This window comes from Oryctolagus cuniculus, chromosome 6 (genome assembly GCF_964237555.1).
Source record: "Oryctolagus cuniculus chromosome 6, mOryCun1.1, whole genome shotgun sequence".
Lineage (NCBI taxonomy): Eukaryota > Metazoa > Chordata > Mammalia > Lagomorpha > Leporidae > Oryctolagus > Oryctolagus cuniculus.
The window spans coordinates 162,303,385-162,310,084 of NC_091437.1; the positions used below are offsets into that span (position 1 = coordinate 162,303,385).

General features: G+C 37.0%; 1 long non-coding RNA gene across 1 annotated transcript in view; it reads left to right on the forward strand.

Annotated features, from left to right (window-relative positions):
* Positions 1-3,664: 3,664 nt before the first annotated feature.
* LOC127490629 (uncharacterized) overlaps positions 3,665-6,700 on the forward strand; it is a 16,435-nt gene continuing 13,399 nt past the window's right edge. The window contains exon 1 of the long non-coding RNA XR_007918875.2: positions 3,665-3,853. This is a non-coding gene — a long non-coding RNA (uncharacterized lncRNA). The remainder of the gene's footprint in view (positions 3,854-6,700) is intronic.

Consider the following 6,700-nt stretch of genomic DNA (forward strand, 5'->3'; position numbering starts at 1 on the left):
GTGGTTTTCTAAAGAATAAAATGTAACTGATCCACTAAAGGGAAGGAACATTATTGATTATTTTAGGAACATATTCAAATTCAACTTCCTCTTGTAGGGTAAAGAACTGAGTTGTTTGACACATAAGGAAGATCAGAAGGGCAAAGAAGCCAGATCTCCTATTCTATTGTTCCCAGAAGAAGTGTGCTTGAACTTGACCGCTTGGCTGTATGAGTTTCTCATTCAACTTCCAACACCACCTCAATGCTCCCTTCTGAAAAACAAATTGGAGAAAGGATACCCAAACTTCTGGGAAGGAAGTTTCACTATAGGAGTTAGTTGTGCATGTCTGCTGTTCACTTACTGGTGGTCTTGGGATGAATGACAATTTATACAGAGAGGAGGATGTGTAATCCTGTTTATTCCAACACAGGGAATATGAATTATAAATAGAAATAGAACTGGAGTTTACTCATCCCTGCTATAATTCATGAGAATATTGGATCATTGTAGTTCCTGTAATCAGTTCCCTGCTTTGAAAATTTTATTTTTTTTTCCCAACGTCATTACTCCAGACTATTGTTTCTCAGGAATCATTGATGAACAGACCACATGCACACAAATGTATATATGTGCTAACTGTCATGTCGGTAAATTTGTATCCAGTACTTACCACCAAATCTCCTAATTTATACAGTTTGATCTTACCAAAGAAATCCATTAGCACTCTGTGTTTAATTGTTAATAGCTAGATCAGTGCATGGGCTATATTACTTATTGAATATATCCACATTATAATATTCCTTACTGTAATGGACTGAATGTTTGTGTTTTCTCAAAATTGATGTAATGAAGTTATGAAGTTATAACCCATAGTGTGACTATATTTGGAGAAGAGGACTTTAAGAAAGGAATAAGTATTAAGAGGCCGCAGGAAAGTGGAATACCCCAGTCTGTTAAGATTAGTGTCCCAATAAAGAGACACCAGAGAGCTAAGTAGTGCTCTGTCGGCCTTTCTCTTTGTTGCTCTGTCTCTCTCTTCTCTTGCTCTCACTCTTACTCTCTTCATACACACAAAGAGGAAAGACAACATTAAGACATAGGGAGAAGGTAGCCATTTATAAGCCAGAAAGAGAGCTTTTACCAGAAACCAACCCTAACCTTAGTGTAAGACTTTCCAGGCTCCAGAATGGTAGAGTTGTGAGAATATAAATTTTTCTTGTTTCAGTCACCCTGTGTGTGATATTGTATTGCAGCACTCTAAGTAGACTCAGGCATCTACTCTCTTGAGCTTTCTTGGTTTCTACAATTGAACATAAAAACAACTCAAAATTATAGTAACCAAAACTTTCCATGAATATTTTCTGACTTGTGTTTTTGAATCTTACTACATTCTACAGTTCAGATCCTATTATATAACTAATTATATTTAGATGATTAATGTAATGGTACTTCTGAACTACTTAAATAAAAGTATCTCATTCTCCTTATTAATTTGCTCTACATCAATAATGTTCTTTTAATGTCAGATGAAAAATTTATGCTATTGCTATTGTAGAAATATTGTCAAGATTTCTTTGATTAATATGAAATTAGACACTAAAAGTTGCTGTATTTAGGACACACTAGTTACAGGTAACAGCCTTTACAGTGGCAGAGGCCCATGGTTTTTAGAAATGTATTTAAAAGTAAGTGGATATCACTGCTTTAACTCTTACCTCCATATTTTTAATATGAAGTAATTAAATATCTACATCATCTTAGGAATTACAACATTTTAAAAATAATATTAAACTTGCCATTTACAAGTTTCTGCCAAAGCTCAGTCAAGTATTAAAAAGTCCATAGCTTTGTGTAAATTACTAGAAAATTGACCTAAAACAATCTGGAGATGACAAGAAGAGTATTCTGTGATCTTTCTTCTAATATTCAAACTGAAAATACCATTGATGGAAAATGTAGATGTTGAGGAAATTATATAGGTGACTCAAAATCAAGTTGCAAGTCCGTGCATGGATTATATGAGAGAACAATAGTCCTGGGATTAAGAAATAAACTAACTATCCTGACTGTGCCATTAAGTACTGAAGCATTTTCCCTTTTGAACTTTATTCATTTTCACAGTCATAGTTATGTGGTAGGATAGTTCCTTTCAATATTTTACTAATTTAAAAATCGAATTTATATTCATGCATTCTATGTGTTCAAATCCAATGTTCTGAAGCTACTATGTGCCAATCAAACTGCATTTACAAATAGCTCCTGTGACATTATAATGATGTTTTATGGATTTTCCCTTTTGGGGAGATACATACAGTAGCTATCATTAATTTTGACTATCATAGATTGAAAACCGTGTACCTGAATGATCTGCAAAGACACAAACACAATTTAGTACACAACTAAGTCTCTGGAAGAAGTTTAAACAAAGCTTGATGATGTGCAATAATAAAATAGTACCTGAAATCATATGTTAATGATGATTGCACAATCTCACTTTTTTATTTGAAGTTTGGATAAAATATTGCTTAGGTTCTTCCATATTTGTGACATCCATTTAATTCGATTGATAATTACATTTGTACACTCATTCAAACATGCAGATTCATTTATGCAACAGGTAATGTCTTTGTGGTGTCACCATTCTAAGATTACGGGAAAAGGTGGTGTAATGAAGGGGATTCCAGAAAATAACAATTAAAGTGATGGAGGACATTGGGAAATGAGTACACAGGGCGAGCTAAAGTGGGACAAATATGCCAGGCAATCATAAGAGATGCTACAGCTGTTCAAGAGGGATCACAATGTTAGGAGCAAAAGGAGATTCTAGGAAAAGGTTCCCACTAACAGAACCTTGAGGAATAGCTTGGTTTTTGCCCAGAACAGAAAGACTGATTATTTCATTTCTTCACTTTACTCTGACACTGTTCATTTGCATTATGATTATTATAATTTGGGAAATTATAAAAAAAGTATAATGAATGTTTTTCTGGAATGGACTTATTGGTTATCTGAAATATCTTAACTGAGTCCTTAATTAAAGGTAGATAGAGCTTGATTAAGTGAAAATGAAATTTAAATTGCTTTATGATGATGAATAGGCAAACGTATATTCATATATATGCAGGTTATATGATGCAATGAACAAATATATATTCATATATACGTATGTGCATATGTATATGGCATACAGAGGAGAATTTGAGAAGAACCTGTTTTCGAGAAACAGACACTGCCAATGCAATGTGAATAGGCATCTTTAGAAGTTCGTATTATACCTAAGACAGAGGGAGCTATATACTATTCCCGCCTGAACAGTTACAGCATCAAGACAATTGACAACTGATCCAAAAAATAGGGCTGCAAGACCCCCAAATACCAGACAAAAGACTACAGTCTTTATCTTGCAGGCAAAAGAAAGCCACAGGAAATATTTTCCTTCACAACTCTGCCTTGAGAAAGCCTGGGGCATGGACAGAGAAGTGAAACTTGTGACAAGAATTCAGATTTTTCAACTTTGAGCCCATTTCTGCTCACTATGCTAAAGTTCTTTTGGCTCTTTTTTCCGTATTCCCGAGAGCTGACTACTCTGAATTTCTGAGTGGCTGCCTGTGTAGGGGTGAGTGTTTAGAGGACTTTCCATGGTGATGGTTGCCATGACAACTGTCTCCTTGATATTCACTTGTTCCTCACATCTGCTAGTGTTTTGTTTATGACCATTGGAGAGAAGCATCCCTGCATGAGGCTAGCAAGAAGAGAGGGCTCTCTGGTCTCACCCAGAGAAAGCAATATTTACACAGCCCAGATGGGAGCATTTTGCTGTATCTTTTCCCCTCTGTTTTCACACAAGGCGGGATCTGCTGGACGCAATGGAGTAAGTCAGTGATCCAGGATAAAAGTTGGAAATGTAAAGGAAATGGAAAAATGAAAGGAATTAATGGCATCTGTGTGAGAAATCCCTGATCTGATTTTGTATGACTCTCTCAGTGGGATATCTGAAGTGAAATCGCTTTTATTCTTCAAAGCTTTTCTAAGGCCAAGGTTTATTAATATGCGGTTTCTAATATACAGCACATTCAGAGCTGCCTTAAGATGTGTACAGGAGATCCTGATCTTGATAGTGGTGAAATCTATGAGAAATTCACTGTTCAAGTGCTGAACTCTTCAAACACAGATGCCTGTAATGGAAGTATTTAGTATGGAAGGGTAGGATAATCACATCCCATTTTAAACAGAAACACTGGTTTGGGCAAAATGGACTGAAAACAATTGATACTCAGATATAGATTTACAACTGTGTTTCCATAGTAGATAGAATTCAGTGTAGATCATGGTCCACCAGGGATAAAATATGTTATTAGGAGTTTGGTACCCTGTAGATATGAGACGTTTTTGAATTCTAAAAAAGAGAAAATTCATGTTTGAAGCAATGAATTTGTAATATGGTACCAACTTTCTATTCCCCTGGAAAAATGGAGTAGAAACCAAAATCAAGGAGGAATACAGTCATCTGGACTGACTACAATTTCTGGGACTGAGGAAGGAGGAGATGCCCCTTGCTGAGAAAGACAATGGGACCTTGTGTTCCCTAGGCATACAATACTGAAACCTCAAGAATTTAAATAGCCCCAAGATGCTAGTTGAGCTAAACGTCCAGTGCTAAAGGGAATTTAGAAATTGTAGTAATGTGGGCAAGGGCTAGAAAATTCCCATGCTTAAAACTTTGTCAGGCTAGTTAGGGTCACTTCAAGGAAAAATGGTTTTTGACTTCTGGTGTGTGTTTCTAGGATACTGGTTGAAAGAGTTGAATGCCTCATCATTGCTAACCCATTTATTGGAATGCTTTGTATTAATATTGATGGAACAAAAATATAAGCCTGAGTCACTCTTGCTCATTGCCCAACAGAGAGACAAACAATGGAATTCATCCCTTGCCCTTGAATCCCAATTGGGTCTCACACTCTATGGCCTTTACACTCCACACGCACATTCTTCCCCAGGTTCTGAGGCCCTCCACGTGGCCACCTGAAAGACCAGTTCCAAGGAATTCACCTCACTTGTTGCCCCCATCCCAACCCCATTGCTGGCCATCCTAAGATATAAAAAGGCCTGCCCCTGGGGTCAGGGCCTCCTGCCACATGTTTCATCAATGTGCGTGTCAGCAGTTCACCACCCAATTCTGTGAGTTTATTTTCTATGGATAAATTTGGCCTGGCTGTAGATTCGCATTCTGCCTCTTCTCTTTCTGCACCTCTTTTCCTAACAATTATTTTAAAGAAAATTTATTCAGAAAACATGAAATATTGACAGTTGAAAATATTATTACTATTACTTATAAATTTAGATATTAAGATATAGGGATGGCATTGTGGTGTAGTAGGCTAAGCCTCTGCCTTCAGTGCTGGCATCCCCTATGGGCACTGATTCAGTTCCTCTTCCAATCCAACTCTCTGCTAAGGCTTGGGAAAGCAGTAGAAGATGGCCCAAGTTCTTGGTCCCCAGCATAGGTGACTTGGAAGAATCTCCTGGTTCTTGCTTTGGATAGGACCAGCTCTGGCTGTTGCACCCATTTAGGGAGTGGATGGAAGACCTTTCTCTCTATCTCTCCTTCTCTCTGTATGTGACTCAACCTCTCAAATAAATAAACAGAATCTTTAAAAAGAAACCATTGTATAAGTTAAGTTGCCTGGCTACAACATAATACCTATTACATGAGACAATAGTGTTAATGCAATCTTATGAGTTATTTTGGAAAAAAATCACTATTTCTGAATGGTACCATGGTATGTTTATTCCTCAAAACCTAGAATAAGTGAATTTATTTAATTTACTTTTAAAATTAAAACAAATAGCAGCAAAAACCTTATACTAAGATGAATTTAATATTATTTTCTTTTGTTATTTCTCCATGCATGACAAATTGCATTCAACACAGGCTGGATCTCAAGTTTAAGAACTTTTGATTTTCATTGCACAAATACTGTTCTTACTTTTTTTTCTTTTCATTACACTGAAAGCCATACAGTACCACACAGGCAAGTTAATTATTTTGGAAAGTTACTCTCAAACAGAAATTCAGAAAATTTCACTTGTGTGATAGCTCTGGAATGGCTAACTCAACAAACTACAGCGGTTATTCCCATTTGTAATGCAAAGCTCAGGTAAGCCTTTTCCCACTAATTTACTTAATCTTATCACAATGCAGTATCATTTCTCAGGGATGGATTTCAAGCATACATATGTTCATAATCCCAAGAGCTAAAAATTCAAGGTAAATTCATTACATATGAAAAAGAAGCACAATTTTAATATGAAAACCCACATTTAAACAAGTTACAGCATTCATATTTTTTTAAAAAGATTTATTTATTTATTTATTTGAAAGTCAGAGTTACACAGAGAGAGGAGAGGCAGAGAGATCTACCATCCAATGGTTCACTCCTTAGTTGGCCTCAACGGCCGGAGCTGTGCCCATCCGAAGCCAGTAGCTTCTTCCAGGTCTCCCACACAGGTGTAGGGGCCAAGGCCTTGGGCCATCTTCTACTGCTTTCCCAGGCCACAGCAGAGAGCTGGATTGGAAGTGGAGCAGCCGGGGCTCGAACCTGTGCCCATATGCGATGCCGGGCGCTTCAGACCAGGGCATTAACCCACTGCGTCACAGCTCTGGCCCCATGTTACAGCATTTATAAATAATATGTATCAAAAAGCAAGATGGTCACTT